Consider the following 18642-nt stretch of genomic DNA (forward strand, 5'->3'; position numbering starts at 1 on the left):
CCATATTACTTAATGGACATATTTATATAAAATAATATTTATTAACAATAATATTTAGAACAACAAATAAGCACAACTGTACAGTTCAGTCAAACATAAAGCACTAGTAAAAAATTAGGTCACCATTTACGCTTGTATGTGGGTTTTACAAATATTTAACGAATGAAAAGGATTTTAAAGAGCTTGTGACAAAACCTCCTAACTCCATTGGATCCTCAAACTGTCAATCAAGCCTCATTAATCTGCCTCACCTCCTGAATAAAGTGCGCAGCAGTTTGGACATCTCCTCTGTGCAATGCAAAGGTAAATAAAGATCTGATGTTTGAAAAAAAATTGTAAAGCGTTTTCTTTACTCAAAAAAAAAAACACATATGTTTATAAAGTTTAATGTTTTACGTATTACGTAATGGAGAAGAGTCTGATATGTCCCGTCTAGTTGTAGCCAATGTGCTATATAAGGATGTAATGTATATAAGGATGTATATACATCCTATATAAGGATGTATATATATATATATATATATATATATATATATATATATATATATATACACACACATATATATTGTCAGATTATTGCACAGTAATGAATGGCTGTCATTTAATACTGGCTGTCATGTGTGTGCATTGCTGTTTTGACATAGTCTTTATCTTCATATGGACATTTTAGTCATATTTCAGTTTGCTAATTCTCTTTAATGTATTTGCCCTGTTCTGTTCTGTTTTCCTGGGAAATTGGTTTATTTTAATTTTATTTTGTCATGTATTTTAAGGAGATAAAAATGGTCCCTATCAGCCTTGATTAACATGGCAGTAAAATTCGATCACATTATTTTGGCAGTTAATAGGCTTGTTCGACTTGAAGCAGCACCGCACATACCAATCGGTGTATGACATCGAAGTACCGCAAGAGCAATTCAATAGCGTTTGGAGCCATCTGCTCTCTAATAGCTCTCGCTGTATTTTGATGTCATACACCGATTGGTGAATCGATTTAGATTCATTTATGGTTAATTAACTGTAATAAAGAGTCCCTTACATTTACAGAAAAAAATATGATAGTAACATATTAATTTATTCAGAAGACTAAACATTCTATCTCTGACCAGTTGACACTTATTTTGTGCTTTTGATTCTTATTATTTATCTTTATTTATCTATATTTTGTGCATTTGTTTCTTATTGTCTATAATTTGTGATTTTACCCTTTCCTTGTAACATGTATGTTCAGTTTTGGTTTTGTTCCTCTGTGTTCTGTTTCTGTTTTACCTGCCTGAGTTACTAGTTAGTTTCCTTGGTTATTAATTAGCTCTACACCTGTTCTGTTGTATGTTTGATTACGTTCCCTGTGTATTTATATCCTCATTTCTGTTTGATCAGTGTTCCGTGTTCTCAATTCCGTTTACTCCCTATGCTCGCTCCTTTAAATATTTAAAGATATTTACCCAGTTGTTTTTGCTTTAGTACAGACTCGTCTCCCACTTCTCCAGCGGCACGTTGCAGGATTCAAGATTTGCCAAACTCACTCCATAGTCAGGGATTCAAGATCAGCAATGATCAACCAAAAGCACACCTTGACTAGATCAACTGGAAGAAACTCTGGGTTTACTGAAGAAAACCTGCTCCTGACCAGGTTAGGTTCAGAGAGTAAGTTACCATGGTAAATGGCTCTGAGTTACCTCTCTTTCAGAAACGGGCTTGACGTACCCTGCTATCTCGGGTTTGACATACCTTCCATTCTGAAACAGAAAACCGAGAGTTTCCCTCATTTCAGGGTTAAAATACTCAGAGTGTTCACTTAACCTCCTTTCTGAAATGGGCCTCTGATCCGATTTGGTTTTAAAACCAAGGAACTCCGGCAGTCATGACTAAAGAAACAAGATCGAGTTGGTAACTTCAGCATTTTCAGGCAGACCAATGATATGGCATTGGTATTCTAAATCATCCTGGTGTTTGGTTAATTAAGAAACCTGGTGAGTGTGGGTACTTTGAAGGCACACATTTGCTGTATCAACAGATGACTCCACATCTCAATATACTCCAGTTTGATACTCTGGATTCACTGTTGAAATGAATAGAGACAGAATTGTTCAATTTACATTTTTTTTTCTGTTCAAAAGATAAACTGAATAATTTGGGGAAATTCTGGGGAGAGCCTGCTCCTACTTAATCAAAATCTGGGAAAACTGTTAAACACATTAGCTCTCAGAGACTGTATTATTGCCAGCATTCTTGTCTGTCTGAGATGCTGTGGGTCATAAAACATGCTTGGAAGGCTGTTTCTATAGACTGGATTTTGCACAAACGCCCACAAAACATTTGCTATTCATATGTGTAACAGGCTTGCTCTTTTCCCATCTGCAGCTGAGCAGAATGGCCTGGCACTGGTCCACCCCTTCATTTACTCTTTAATTATATAGTATGAGTGCTGTCTTTGCCTTTGTTATGCCTGTGGCTCTGTGTTTAAAATGCATCTTTTCCACTGCTTTTCTTGGCAGTCTTGTTGTTTTGTTGTCACTTGGGTTGAGGGAAAAATGCCCAAAGGTTACAAGGCTCTGTTCATTCATAGTTGCCCCATCTCACCAATTCTCCTTAAAGCTTTAATTACCCAGATGAATTTTTGCTCTGTTTAGTATTTCAGTCTCTGTAGTTAAGGTACAAAACTTCTACTGCAGTTCAGAAGTGCGTTTTATAGGAATGTATTAGAGCTGGAAGGTAAAATAAATCGATTTTTGGACAAGAAGATTGAAACAAGTAGAATGATTGCAGTAGCTTTATTGGATAGGTGTAAGGGTATGAAAATGAGTTTACATTTAGGTGATGGTTCTTCTGTCCTACAGCAGTTTACCTAAAATGTGGCACCCTCTTTTAAGAGTAAAGCCGGGTGCACACTGTGCGATTTATAGCAGTCCTTTAGGATTGTTGCTTGTCAGACTGTACGAACATGATCCTCATGTCACACTGTGGGGATTTCAGCCGTCATTTATGTCATTTATGCAGACTTAAAAACGGACGTGGGCATGAAAAACAAAGACAATTTGACATTTGTCATCACACTGCAGGAGAAGTCACACTGCAGGACTATGTGCCAAATCTTCTGACACTGCCAGAATTTCAAATTTGATCTCAGCGTCATTAATCGGCTGTCGGTGAACGTCAAACTAGCGATCCAAGACTACAGAATTTAGCCTAGGATTATAGAAATCTTTTAGGATTTGCAAAATTTGCCTCAGACGACCAAATCGTGTCCAAAATCGGACAGTGTGCACCCGGCTTAAGTGTGACAAAATTAGGATTAACCCTAAACTTTAGCTTTACACTCACTAATTAAGTCAATGAACCCATCTCAACAAATTCAGACTGGCAAATCTAGAACCTTTTGAGGATGTGAGACAAGGGCTATGTGCAGAGTAGTGTACCATTATACTGTTTTACTATTCTTGTAGTATTAAAGGGTTAGTTCACCCAAAAATGAAAATTATGAAAAAAAAAGTTACGTTTTTGAAGCATCAAAAATACATTTTGGTCCAAAAATAACAAAAACTATGACGGTTGGCATTCAGCATTGCTTCTTCCGGATGCATTACCATTGCCCCATTCTGCTCGGCGTTGGTAATGACTTTTACGTGACGTGGTTGTTTTTGGCAATTAGGACATCTGTGACATGCACACTTACGCACCATTTTAAAAAATATAGCAATACCAAAATACAAACAATGTAGAATAGCTTGAATACAGCGTGCGTCTCCCTCAGACTGTAAACGAAGCTCTGGCGCACTACATAACACGTCAGCAGTGTCACTGTCCGGAGCAGAAGGAGGCGGTAATGCACCAATAAGCTGGATGCCATCCACCGTAGAAGAAGAAGAAGAAGAAGCAGCAGCGTCACTGTGGATTGAAAGCAGATATACACAGACCCGGGAAGAGAAGACAATGCTGAATAAAGTTGTAGTTTTTGTTATTTTTGGACCAAAATTTATTTTCGATGCTTCAAAAACTTCTAACTAACCCACTGATGTAACATGGACTACTTTGATGATGTTTTTATTACCTTTCTGGACATGGACAGTGCACCGTACAAACATTTTCAATGGAGGGACAGAAAGCTCTCGGACTAAATCTAAAATATCTTAAACTGTGTTCCGAACATGAACGGAGGTCTTACGGGTTTGGAACGACATGAGTCAATAATGACATAATTTTCATTTTTGGGTGAACTAACCCTTTAACAGTTTACTATATTAAAATATTTATTCAGCATTTTTATTACCCACCATTTCACATACAATTTAAAATTATATTAAAAAAAATATGAATACTGTATGAATTTCTGATTGAGTAAAATTACAATGGAATGATGTGGTGTGTATTAAGAGGTTTAGGACCTCTTTTAATTCCAAACATTAACTATTTTCCCATGTACTTTCACTCTTTACAGCTAGACAGAAATGGTGGGTACTGTACTTCCTGATTGTACATTCCTGGTTACTGTATGATCACATGACAAAAATATTGACTGTTGCCTGGATACAGGGGGTGGTCAATTTACCCACTAGACTAGTTCATCATATCCCACTCTTCCCTGTGTCACATATCAAGCACAGTTTGCATATAGAATACTGATGCATGAAGACATTTGACTTGGAGGGTTTTTATACCACAGTTTTGAAAATATAACTTACGGCAGCCTGAGCAATATCAGCAAAGATTCATATTTGAAAATATGTATTGGTCATTTTTTTTTTTACCAATTTTTTTTTTTTTTGCATTGCCATGACTGTAAAATATATCTATAAATCTCAGTCATAAAAAAGTGATTATAAGGTACTGCTTAAAACATAGTACAATGGAAAGTACAGTGCCCACTCCAAGATGAAGACCAAAGCATTTGTCATGTTTCATGTTTCATATTATTGAAGAAAAAAAAAAAATCAAGAAAGAGAGGAGATGGCTTGCTAAACATCAGACTTAATATAGGGTTTCTGGATAATTATAGCCAAGTCATAGCCTAATTATAGTTTGGAAAATTGAACATTTTTCTACTTACCACATGCCTGAGGGCTACGTCCCATTTTGAATTGTCTATAGAGTCTAAGAGTTGGGTTTTAAAGGGTTAGTTCAACCGAAAATGAAAATTCTGACCTTCATTAATCTTCATTTATTACTTACCCTCATGCCGTACTAAAAACATATTTTCCACACAATATTAATATTATAAAGCCGTAAGAAACAAAACAAAACAACCTTCATTAATCTTCAGAACACAAATTAAGATATTTTAGTTGAAATCCGATGGCTCCGTGAGGCCTCCATAGGGAGCAATGACACTTCCTCTCTCAAGATCCATTAATGTACTAAAAACATATTTAAATCAGTTCATGTGAGTACAGTGGTTCAATATTAATATTATAAAGCGACAAGATTATTTTTGAAACGCGAAAAAAAACAAAATAATGACTTATATAGTGATGGCCGATTTCAAAACACTGCTTCATGAAGCATCGGAACACAAATGAATCAGTGGCTGTGCCATGTTTATTATCGTTATCGTGAGCCATTTATCGTGATCGTATCCTATCATGAGGTACCCTCCGATTCCCACCCCTAGTCAGGGCTGTGTTTCGTTATGTTCAGCATGTATATATATACTCCATTTCATTCTGTTCTCTGTCAGTTAATGTCATTGTTTCATGTGTGGATTGCTTAGTTGTTACTTATTGTTTTATCCTGTGTAATCTCCTAGACTATTAAAGACTTTATTTCACTATCTGTGTCGTGCTTGTTGGATCACCACGACAAAAGTGTGACAAAGAAAAATGCGACCGGCTACTGCGATGGCACATTCCTGTCTGGAGTCTTTCCTCTGCCATTGGTTACATTCCCTCTGCTAGATCCGTCCAGCTGGGGTAACCCTGGTTCTACTGCCTGTGCTGGGGCCGTCGAGCTCCTCAGCTCCGCCTTCTCTATTAGCTCCGTCCAGCCTCAGGCCTCCCGATCCCCAGCTTGGCTCGATGAGGCGGATTCCCAGGCTTCATCTTGGTCCTCCAAGCCCATGACTGCACTCTTGGCCTGTCAGCCTTTCTGCTCCACCTTGGCTCTGCACTCCCTCTACTCCACCCTGGCTCCTTCCTCTTTCAGCTCCGCCATAGGTGCCGATCCTGTGGGTGCTGAGGGGCTGGATTTAACCAATCAAAAAATCCATTGAGATTTGGGAACCACTCTGATTGGTGGATCTCACATGATGTCCTGGCATGTCATAATACACACAATTCTACCATTATATTCAGCATTACAACATGACAGCCTGACACTAAAGTTTGTGCTTTTTTTTTTTTCTTTTTCCGGACAATAATAAATTGCATTTTAAATAATTAACTCCAAAATCATCAGGTATGATACAATACAGGGGTTCTTGTGAGTGCTAAGCACCCTGAAACGAAAGAAAGAGCACTATCAGTTGATATTGTAATAATACCATTTTGGTGAAACTGTTTTTGGAAATACTCCATTGTGTATTTGTGCTTGCTCTCTGGAGAACGTCAAATGTTTCTATTTACAGCTGTCACTCATAGCATAAGACAAATGGCATGTGAAAATAGATGCGTAGTAAGCATTGTAAATGCAGACTAATAGATTAAAAGAAAAATATTTGTATCAGAATATTTTTGAAATTCTATTTATTTGTAAAAGTAATGTCTTGTAAATAATCTTATATCTCACTGCTATGTCTCAGTGTCACACATTGCTATTCTTGTTTTGGTGAAGCCATTGCTTACATATTACATTTGCAATTTAATAGAGCATCAGCCAAAAATTAAATTTGCACATCTGTGAAAGTTTCCAGGTTGGAAATCCGTTATCATGTGGCATTTTAGTGAAATCAAGTAGGAAATTCCAACTTTCTGAATTGAATGGATTGCAACATTCCATTGAAAATATCAACAGAAGGAAAAAAATAAATAAAAGAAAGTCTTGTATATAATAAGCATTACGTCTTTAAGGAAGATCACTGCAGCACAGCATAGTGTCAAGACATCTGTTCTACAGCTTGACTGAGAAAATGGTTTATGTTTAAAACGCAGTGTGTGTATATCGTCTTTGGAGTGTGTTCATGGAGTAATGACAGATTCTTGCAGGGTGCAGCACTACTATGATGTAGTGCTTTAAAAAGAGGTCATCCAGTGTCTGCATCCTGTTAAAATGCCAGTTCTGTGCTGTTGGTTTGGACAATTATATATAAAAGTCTATTAATGTCTGTCACACATCTCGGTTTCATACATTTACCACAATATCACTTTTCTCAGATGATTGCAAAAGTGAACACACTAAAGTTTTTAAGTCTCCGTTGTTCAAAGTTAAATCCATACCCCTCCCTCCTCCCCCATTCAGGAACAGTCACATGCATATGGAAATGATTGGGTTTAACACTCCTGGAAGTAGTGTTGAGAAAAATTTATCAAGCAGTGGGTCTGCCAAGAAAATTCCATGATAAAGTCTATGATTTCTCTTCAAATATGTTCAGAAAATCTTAGAGAAGAGATTGGGATCTGAGGAAACATTTTCGCTTTTTACTTTATACTTGGCTTAGCATCACATTGCGCAAATCGTGATCATTAGTTTGGGAGTTTCTCAAGCACATGGAGAAACCCAGACAGACTTTATGATCCCTTCGATATCCTCAGTAGAGTTCAGCCTATTTTAAGGTCTAAAAATGATTCTTATTGCACGTCTGAGTCAGAAATTTGGCTAGCGTGTGTGTATGTATTTGGAAACAGTGTTCCTCCAAGGGCTCCAAATTCCTGAGATGTGTCATGAGAGGAAGAAGGGTATCTTTCTCAGGCCTCTGAAGCCTCATGGACTAAATTTCATTCTAGTGACAAGTCTCGGACTGAATGAAATTTTGTACTGTGGATGCAATGTACCATCCATTCTTCTTCTATCCAATTAAATGTGCCAATCAAACCCGACCTGCATTAATGTACTTCCTGCCTGTTGTTCATATTATAGTCTGGCAAGACCACACTTGACAGCTTGTACTATGAGTGAAAGCAATGAAGACATTTTACTATTTAACATGACCTTTGTCTGCTGAACTACTGTACCAGAAACCAGGGGCAATGAATCAGAAAATCAGAGGGTGATGATTCAGGTGAAGATGCCAATAGTCATCATCACTGATGTAAATGACAGACTGTCAGATTATTTAATTATGATTTTTATGATATTTTACTTTTAGGGGGAGGAGACATTTTTATTCTAGAGAACATTTCATTGGACAAAAACTACACGCGTCACCTTTAAAGGCAAACACAAACATTGTTTTTTATGACATCATTAGATTCATTAACTATAAAAGAAACATGAAAAGTATGGACAAATATTAAGGGAAATGTGACGTTTATTTAATTACTCATTGGAATACATGTGAATGTGATAAGTAGAAAATGATAATACATATTTTTACAATTAAAAACAATTTTTAACACATTGTCAGTAAACGGTACCTTAAATGGTGAACATTTTCACTTTAGCTTCACTGAGAAAAGGTTATATATATATGTGTGTGTGTGTCAGGTGCTCAGCACCCTGTTTACAATTATAAAACTCATTAAAAAATGTAAAAAAAAAAAAAAAAATGTAAAAAAAAATCAAATGGAAAAGGGAAAGCTGATCCTAAACCAGGAGATTCATAATGTGCACTGACTTAAGATTATATTTTTAGTCATAAATGGTCAAACAAGAATATGTATGGAACTTCTAAACAAAAGCTCAAAAACAGATTTTGTGTCTGTCTTGTACACGAAAATGGATGTTTCTTTGAGTTTTCAACTAACTTACAGTAATGTGAAAAGGTGACCTTTTTTCCATGTTAACACTTGGCCAAATAAATTCACAAGACTTTGATCTGTATCCGTGATCTTGTCAGGCTCTGCCCGATTAACAATGACATCTGCATCTAGGCAGAAAGACAAAATTTGCTCTCACAAACATTATTTTCGATTATCATTGGATTTTACTGGCCTAAACCTCATGTTGTGGTTGAAAGTTGTAATTTATATCAGTATTTTCACATTTTGATCAAGGATCAATTGATGGATTGATGATTATAATGTCAAAACATTGTTTGATTTTTGTTATTTTGCCTTTTGATGATATTATACATTTAGTTAAATGAAAAAGTTGTTTGTCTAAACCTTCTGAAGTCATTAAAGAACAATTTAACAAATGCCCCTTTGCAAGATTTATTTGTCTATTCATTTTGAAGGATAATCCACAGGAGAAGGTTCTTTGCACATGAGAACCTTTTGAAGGCTACACTATCTTCATAGATCCCTATGACCTCTCAGCACTCCCTATGACCCCATCATCTAGATCTGCCAATACACCATCATTTTAATCAATTTTCCTTTAGTGCAGGAATGGCTCTTAGTTCTTGAGCTTTTTGGGCAGGATTTTCCTGAGAGGAGGCTTCTGGTCCTGGGTGGTGTCCTGTTGTGGATGGGAGTAACTCTGGTTTGGCTTCATGAAGCAGTTTGAAGCTTTGAACCGGCTCTTTAGTCTCTTGTTTGGCCTGCCTCAAGAGACGTTTCATGTTCTTCACCTTGTCCCTCAGGTGATTGTTGGCCTTTTCCAGGATCTTCACTTTCTGAGAGAGGATTTCTGACTTTCTCTTCCTCCTCAAATAAGGCCTTCTGCACATTGGAGCACCATAGCTAAATTAAAGTAAACAGGAAGTAAATAGAAATAATCAGGAAGTACAAAATACATAAAGCATCTGTTTGGCTCCTATAAACATGATTTAAAGTTAATTTAGGAAGCAGACTGTTTTGTGACAATGTAAAGCAAGTAGAATATTCATGAACTGTAAAAGATTCTAGCATCAAGCAACTTTCTGTTCCCTTTCGATACTTCACTCGTACTGCGTATGGGGAAAAGTCTCCTTTTTCCCCGTTACTGAAGCCTTTTTCAATAACGCAGTGTAAAGCCCCGGGTATACTTCACTTTCCGTGCCCAGACGCGTCACGCGCGCAGTCACGTCCGCGCGTCTTTCAAAGTATACTACACCACGTATGCGTGCGGATGACTGCGTTCGTCACATGCGCAGTACAGTTTTATCTATGCTCTACCAGACATCGGAGAGCAGCACGGAGTCGTGTCATCAATGGGACATTCACTGGGCATGATCGGAGAAGAAAAGAAGTGCATCCTTTCCCATATTTTACTTATCCCCCTCCATGAATTTGCCGCCCTAAACACGTCTTTGTACACTTTCAAACATGAATTGTACAAATGTGGTTACTTTCTAATCTCTTCGCACAAACGCTGGTCAAGTTCGCTGTGTTTTTCTCTTTTTCAAGCATGTTGTTAAACCGGTCTTTTCACACTCTTCTTTGACGGCTGAACACTGTGCTCAATACTGTGCGTATTGCCACCTAGTGGACTCTTCTATACTGCTTGCGCATGCGCTCTTGCACGCGGACTGTCCGCGCGGTCTCAAAATTTGGCCTGCACGCGGCCAGGGCCGAAGTATACCCGGGGCTTAACTGCATCGTCATTGGTTAACTCATAGACAATTTGTTGAACCAATGATGGCGCGGCATAGCTGCGTGGCCTATGGCAACAAAGCGTGCAAACTTTCCCGCCGAAATGGGCGGGGTTTAGTGCTATATAAGCAGGCATTTCGCCATAGGATTTCAGTTCTCTCTCCTTCAGCGACGACTTGACATCGCTCTTCGCTGATCTCCAGCTGAAGCCTGAGCTCGCCGGACCAAGAAGCGCCAGCGCCCTTGTCGACTGCCGCCTCGAGCGCCGTCTTGAGCAGCCCGCTTCCCGCTTCTGGCCGCCTGCCAGCGCATCTCCTGCCGCCTATCCGGCGCATTCTAACTGAGCATTTTCCCACGGTTTATTGCCGGCTCTAAAAGAGCTTCCTGCAGCTCTCGCCGCTCTAAAAGAGCTTTCAGCGGCCCTCGCCGCTCTAAAAGAGCCCCAGAAACGCCGTTTTCATGGCAGCGGCGTTGATCCAAATGCCGCGCCACGCTTGTGGCACATGCAGAGCCCCTCTGCATGAAGATGACGGGTGTCAGCTGTCTGGGCAGGCCCCACGCAGAGGCTGCGCTCACCGGGACCTCATGTTCTCACTGCGAGAACATGAGTCTTGCCTCGCTGCGCTCGCGGATCGCCTTATTCAGTGAAGGCGGTCCCGCCGCTCGCGCCCTCCCGTCTCCTTCCTCCCGAGAGCCGGCTAGGAAGAGACAGCAGGGCAGAATGACCACAGCGCCCGGAGTTGGATGAGCTCACGCCGGCCCTGCCCCCGCATGCCTCACCCTCTCCCTCGAGAGAGCAGTCCCCCGTCCTGTTCTCCCGCCCTTGAGCTGCGTCCCTCGGCTAATGCGAGTGACCTAGTCTCCTTCGGCGGTTCTGAGGACGAGCCGCTCGATGATGACTCCGTGTCTCTCGCGGCTTCTGAAACGGAGGAATGGTGCTGGTGATTCGAAGGAAAACCCCGCCCATTTGCCGTCGCTGGAGCCCATTGAGTGCAGACCCAGGATGGATGCCGAAACTGTTCCGCATCCTCTCAAAGGCTGTCGAGGAGCTGGATCTCCAATGGGCCCCTGCCTGAAGATCCAACGTGCAGCAGACTGGATGAACGGTTCCTGCCGGGACGTCGCCAGGCCCCTCGCCAACGCTCTGCGCCGTTCTTCCCCGAAGTTCATGACGAGCTGACCAAGTCGTGGCGTGCACCCTACTCGGCCCGCTTACGCACTTCACAGCAGTCAGCTCTCACTTCGGTCGATGGCTCTATGGAGAAGGGCTACGAGAGCCTTCCGCCCCTGGACGAAGCAGTGGTGGCTCACCTCTGTCCCCCCGCGGCTGTAGGGTGGAAAACCAAGAGGGCCCTTCCGTCCAAGCCCTGCAGGACCACTTCCGCCCTAGCTGGCAGAGTCTACACCTCTGCAGGCCAAGCTGCCTCTTCACTGCACACCATGGCTATACTCCAGGTGTTTCAAGCCAAGCTCCTCCGCTCCCTGGACGAGTCTGGAATTAGACGCACCTGCCTTTCATGACCTACGCAGCGCCACGGATTTGGCCCTGCGCGCCACGAAGGCCACAGCCCAGGCCATCGGATGGTCCCTGGCCAGCTTGGTCGTGCTCGAACGGCATCTTTGGCTCAACTTGACCGAGATCAAGGACGCAGACAAGACGGTCTTCCTGGATGCCCCTGTCTCCCCGTCCGGTCTCTTCGGGCCAGCTGTAGAGGGCTTTACAGAGCGTTTCACCGCGGTTCAGAAGTCGTCCCAGATAATATCTCAAGGCTCCTCGCTCCAGTTTGCTCGCAGACCCCAGCGTTATGGCAGGGTGCTTCCCACTTCAGTAAACGCGGACGACGCTCACGTCCTCCGAGCCGAAGTGATGTCTCTGTTGGAGAAGGGGGCTATAGAAATAGTCTCCCCCTCAGAGAGTGACTTGGGGTTCTACAGCCGTTACTTCCTCGTCCCTCAAGAAAGATGGCGGTCTCAGACCCATCTTAGACCTCAGACTTCTGAACCTTTCCCTCATGAGACGGAAGTTCAAGATGTTAATTGCTGAAGCAGATCCTCGTGCAGATTTGCCCCGGGGACTGGTTCTGCTCACTGGAACTGAAAGATGCATACTTTCATATCCAGATAGCCCCCCATCACAGGCGATTCTTGAGATTCACATTGGAGGGTGTGTCTTACCAATATACAGTCCTTCCCTTCGGGCTGTCCCTAGCTCCTCGCACTTTTACCAAGTGCATGAACGCGGTGCTTTCCCCACTGAGACAGATGGGAATCTGGGTTCTCAATTATCTCGACTATTGGCTCATCTTAGCCCAGTTGCAAGCCGAGCTAGAACATCACAGATCCGTGTTACTCAGTCACATGGACTACCTGGGACTCAAGGTCAATTTTGCCAAAAGCTCACTGCTCCCCAGCCAGCGTATAACGTTCCTGGGTGCAGTTCTAGACTTAGTCCGTATGATGGCTGTAGTCTCACTAGAGCGCGCTCTGGTCATTCAGCAGCTCGCGGCATCGGTCAGGAACAGAGCCTATCTCCCTCTGAAGTTCTTCCAGAGGATGCTAAGGCTGATGGCGTCCGCCTTCCCGGTTCTGCAGCTCGGCCTTCATCGAATGCGGCCTCTGCAATACTGGTTGAAGTTTCGGGTCCCTCCTCACGCCTGGCAGCGTGGCCGCCTGGATGCCCAGGGTTAATCGAGCCTGTCTATCAGCTCTGAAACCCTGGACGAACCCTGTGTGGTTCAGTCAAGGAGTACCCCTACAGGCGGTGTCCAGAAGAACGGTGCTCTCGACAGATGCGTCCAACTCAGGTTGGGGCGCTCTTTGCGAGGGCAGTCCGGCCTTCGGCTCGTGGACTCACGGGGAAAGCCATCTACACATCAACTGCCTCGAGATGTTGGCAGTGATCTGAGCCCTTCACGTGTTTCAGGCACACCTGATGGGACGCCACGTCCTATTCCAGTTGGACAGCATGACAGTGGTGTCGTACATAAATCACCAGGCGGTCTTTCGTCCAGCCGCTTATGCGCTCTGGCGAAACGTATTCTGGAATGGGCATTACCGAGGTTTCAGTCGCTCAAAGCGACTCACATACCCGGGAGAACGAACTTGGGAGCATATATGCTATCTCGGAGCAACATCTCCTCAGACGAGTGGATGCTCCATCCCCAATCTGGGACAATCTGGGAGTTCTTCGGGAAGGCGGAAGTAGACCTCTTCGCCTCAGAAGACAACTTTCACTGCCCAATTTATTTCTCGAAGGAGAAAGACGCACTGGCCCACGCCTGGCCCAGTACTCTCCTTTACGCTTTTCCCCCGATCGCTCTGATCCCTCAGGTCATCAGACGAATCAGGGAAGACAAGCACAGAGTCCTCCTAGTAGCCCCGCTCTGGAGAAGCCAGGTTTGGTCCTCAGAGCTGTTCAGGCTTTCCACGAATGCCCCGTGGCCAATCCCCCTGAGACGGGACCTCCTCTCTCAGGCGAGCAGGACGATCTGGCATCCCCAGCCAGAACTCTGGGCTCTGCACCTCTGGTCCTCTCGATGGGAGCCTGCTAACCTCCCAGGGGATGTGCTAAATACCATCTCTCAGGTGAGAGCCCCAGTCCACGAGACGCCTCTATGCCCAGAAATGGTCGGTCTTTGTTAGCTGGTGGTCTGCACGCAACATAGACCCTGTAGAGTGTGATGTATCTCCGATACTATTCTTCCAGGAGCGTTTAGACATGGGTCGCACCCCTTCAACGCTCAAAGTTTACGTAGCAGCCATCGCAGTGTTTCACGCTCCTATTGCTGGCCAGTCAGTGGGGCGAAACAGCCTTGTGGTGCATTTCCTGAGAGGTTCTAGGCATTTGAATCCACCTCGTTCTCTCACCATCCCCACCTGGGACCTCTCTTTGGTCCTCAGAGCTCTCAAAGGACCATCCTTTGAGCCACTGCGTTCAGCTGACCTCAGGTCCCTGACGCTCAAAACCGCTCTGCTACTTGCACTAGCATCGATCAAGCGTGTTGGTGACTTGCAGGCCCTCTCTGTGAGCCCTGCATGCCTTGAGTTCGGGCCCAACGACTCCAAAGTTCGTTTTGAAACCTAGGCATGGCTACGTCCCTAAGGTGCTCTCGACTCCATTCAGAGCACAGGTCATTTCCCTCTCAGCGCTCCCTCCTTCGTCGGACGAGCGAGAGCTGGAATTACTCTGCCCTGTCAGGGCATTGAGGACTTATATTGAGTGATCACAGCCTTTCCAGCAATCTGATCAGCTCTTTGTCTGCTTTGGCGGCCGCACCAAAGGATCTTCGGTCTCTAAGCAAGTGTCTTTCGCGTTGGATAGTCGACGCTATTGCTCTTTGTTACTCCTTTATGGGCCAGAACTGCCCCATAGGTGTTAGAGCCCACTCCACTAGAGGAATGGCCTTCCTCTTGGGCCTGGTGCAGTGGAGTTTCCATTAAAGACATCTGTGAGGCGGCCGGCTGGTCCTCGCCTGTCCACCTTTGTCAGATTTTATAATCTAGATATCCCAACTTTGCAAATTCGGGTCCTCTCGTTATGATACAGCGGCCTCTACCGAGCTCCGCTTCATACTTTTCCGGGAGTTAACTCCCTTTTTGCAAGTGTAACATGGGTTTGACGGCTCCGGCCTTCTCACTTGTCCGCTGGTTCCCTCGTGGTGTCCAAGACAAGTCCAGTCGTTCCCTGCCGTGGCACGGCGCGGTTGAATTCGTTCCCCATACGCAGTACGAGTGAAGTATCGAAAGGGAATGTACTCGGTTACTAACGTAACCTCGGTTCCCTGAGATACGGAACAAGTACTGCGATACATGCCGTGCCACGAGGCTGCGGCTTCAGTGTCGTCGCTTCAGTCGAATGATCTGAAATCCTATGGCGAAATGCCTGCTTACATAGCACTAAACCCCGCCCATTTCGGCGGGAAAGTTTGCACGCTTTGTCACCATAGGCCGCGCAGCTATGCCGCGCCGTCATTGGTTCAACAACTTGTCTATGAGTGAACCAATGACGATGCAGTTACACTGCATTATTGAAAAAGGCTTCAGTAACGGGGAAAAAGGAGACCTTTCCCCATACACAGTACTCGTTCCGTATCTCAGGGAACCAGGTTACGTTAGTAACCGAGTACGTTTTCACCAAAAGCAAAAAGGTTACACAAAACAATATCACAGCCATACAGAACATAGCTATTTAATATTTGTTTTTTGTTTGTTTTTCATTATTATTATTTTTTTATGGAAGCACAGCTTGGTATAAATTCCTTCATTGGTCAACTTACTGTACATGAGGCATGTGGTTTAAAGTACAAAGAGTATGGTGTAGAGAGAAAAAATTATTACTTTGGCTGTAATTTAATCAGGCTGTGATTATCAGTTGGAAATCAAAGCAGCTGAAACTCATTTGAAACTTCTGATAACATTTGTTGTTCTTGATATGTAACAGTAACTTCATAATCCTGGGAAAAACAAAGCATTTGATGCTTTCCTCTCACATGTGTTCCTGAGTCTTGCCTGAAAAGATTTTACATCTGAAAATTAGTCACAGCTGGGCCTTTTCTGTCAGTGTGGATTTCCTGGGTAGCTCTAATAATCATGCTTGCACCTGAAACTGCGTGTACAGTGTAGGTCAGATGTGATCGTAGATTTATGGGATATAAACATGTAAAGACTGTCATCCATGTGGAATATATTTAGGAAATGAAAGTAATGAGTACTGAGGTCATACAAAAGAACTTGGATCAGAAAAAGAAAAAAAAGTTAAAGATAAATGTAAAAAAAAAAAAAAAAAAAATCTTTACATGATTGTTAATTGAACAAGACAGGGTTGATTTCCATTGGCTTTTACTTTCAATTCCTATAGGGATCAATCTTTTGTTGACTGCTCTCACAGACATATGGTAAAGGCATGGGAAATGTTATTGCTTAATTAATTCTTTATGATATCCAGTTTCACATAAAAATTCAGCCAGGACTGCTTGGATGATTACAGTTTTAAAGGGGTGGTTCAGTGGTTTTTTTCTAGGCTTGATTGTGTTGTTGGGGCGCAGTTTAACATGTCTTAATGCTTTTTTTTTTTTTTTTTTTTAAAAAGCCGTATTTTTCATATATTTTACCTTTATTCTGCACCTCTGTTTCCATTGACATATGAACGACTCGTTTGATTTCCTGCTTCTATGAAGCCACTCCCTCTGAAATACGCAATGTGCTCAGATTGGTTAGCTGGCCCAGTGTATCCAGAGCCATTGTGATTCGCTGAAGCGTTCAGAAACGCCACGCCCCTTACCATTTTAGTTGTTACCGGTTACATGGGCTTTCGGTGAAAATGTAAATAATGGAGTCTATATTGCTGTATCAAATTGAGCCCGAATCAGACCCAGATGAAGAGGAAAAAGCAGGAACATTAAAGGATGTTTATGAATGGTATTTCATTTTGTATTTGTGTCAAAGTGTTTAGATATGCTGTCACTGCTGTTTGTTAGCTTTCAATATACGGTTTTATCCTGATTAAAGCTTTACTGTAGCCGAATACATGACTGAGTAGTAGCATTTATGTAAAGGTAGCGTTTAATTTATAGCATGAACAGCTGTTTGTTTATGAACATAGACATTTGTTGGCGTTTGTAGAATTTAGCTAACTGTCTAGCAAAGCAAAAACAAGTTGGTCTTTGTTTACATCCTTGATGCAACCAAAAAATAGCAATAGAACTAACATTATACATTTAAAAGACATGTACAAACAATAAAACATACTTACAGTTTGAAGCTAATAAACAGCAGCTTCTGCTTTTAAAGTGGGAACTGCTTCTTTCAGCAAAAGCCTTTGTGCAAATCCAGCATTAAACTCGTGTAGATTCTGGAAGCTGTCTTAAGCGCCGCATCCAGTGTAGAAAATATCACAGATTATAATGGGTTCTATTATCTTTTGATGCGTTGCGCCACTCGCGTCCGCTGTACACAACTCTTCTGCTTTCATTATGCCACGCGACATAGCCTCACCCACTTTGTTGCGTGTTCCCGGAGGTGTGTTTTGCAGGATTTATGATGTCACCAACCCGGGAAGAAGCTTGTTGTAGTCCAAACCGGTCGTTTTTATAGGCATTAAACTGCCGCAACTTTAAAAGACAATATCTCTGTTTGCATTGAACTTTCAGCACTGTAACTTTGCAGGTTCTGTTTATGCTCAAGCAGCAACATTACACACTAACTAAAGTTAAAAAAGTGAAATCGCAATGAACCACCCCTTTAAAGGAATAAGTCACCCAAAAATGAAGTTTCTGTCATAATTTAATCATATTCACGCCATTCTAATGTAATAAAAAAAAAAATCTTCTAAATTTTGCCCTTTTGGGTTCCACAGAAAAAAAGAAAGGCTTCGAACAACATGACAAAGAGCTTATGTGCATCACTAGCCATAATGAAAGCTGGTGATACTCACTCTCTAAACTGGCATAAGCTCACATTGACCAACAATATCTTCACATGCACACATAGAGAAGCGGCTCCTGAAGACAAAAAGGCTGATAATGTTAAATGCAGGCACACTTTTATATGCATGGGCGCTCCATGTGATGTCATAGCTGTCTGCCAACTAGTTAGCATGTTTCACGTGTGCTTCAGACAACGATCATGCTGGGCATGTTCCTATAGCGTCAACGTAATGACGCAGTGTCTCGTTCCTTTCTCAGGGAACCTGGGTTATATACACCCTTTTTATGTGATATGGTGTCAGCTTTGAAAAAACACTTCTTGCTGTTTTAACCACAATAAATTGAAAGTGTGCCTCACAGTTATATCATTTGAATCAGTATTTGGTCCTAATACACATAAGAAGAGTAAATTCTGTTTTGTACCACGATGTACTAGCAAACAGCTTTAAAACTATTTTGCTATAAAGATTATGCTCAAGCAATATGCCATCAATAAGATACTTTTCATAGAAATGTCCCACAGCCCAATGTGGAGTTGCTGTTTACGGCAGAGAACCTCTGGGTTAGAGTTTAAACATACCACCAACATTATAAGAAACATGTTCTCCCAAGTGAAAAGCTAAAGAAGAAAAGATGTCCAGAGAGGAATGTTAATATCCCAGCAATCATTCTCT

This window comes from Megalobrama amblycephala, linkage group LG3, assembly GCF_018812025.1.
Source record: "Megalobrama amblycephala isolate DHTTF-2021 linkage group LG3, ASM1881202v1, whole genome shotgun sequence".
In the NCBI taxonomy this organism is placed as follows: Eukaryota; Metazoa; Chordata; class Actinopteri; order Cypriniformes; family Xenocyprididae; genus Megalobrama; species Megalobrama amblycephala.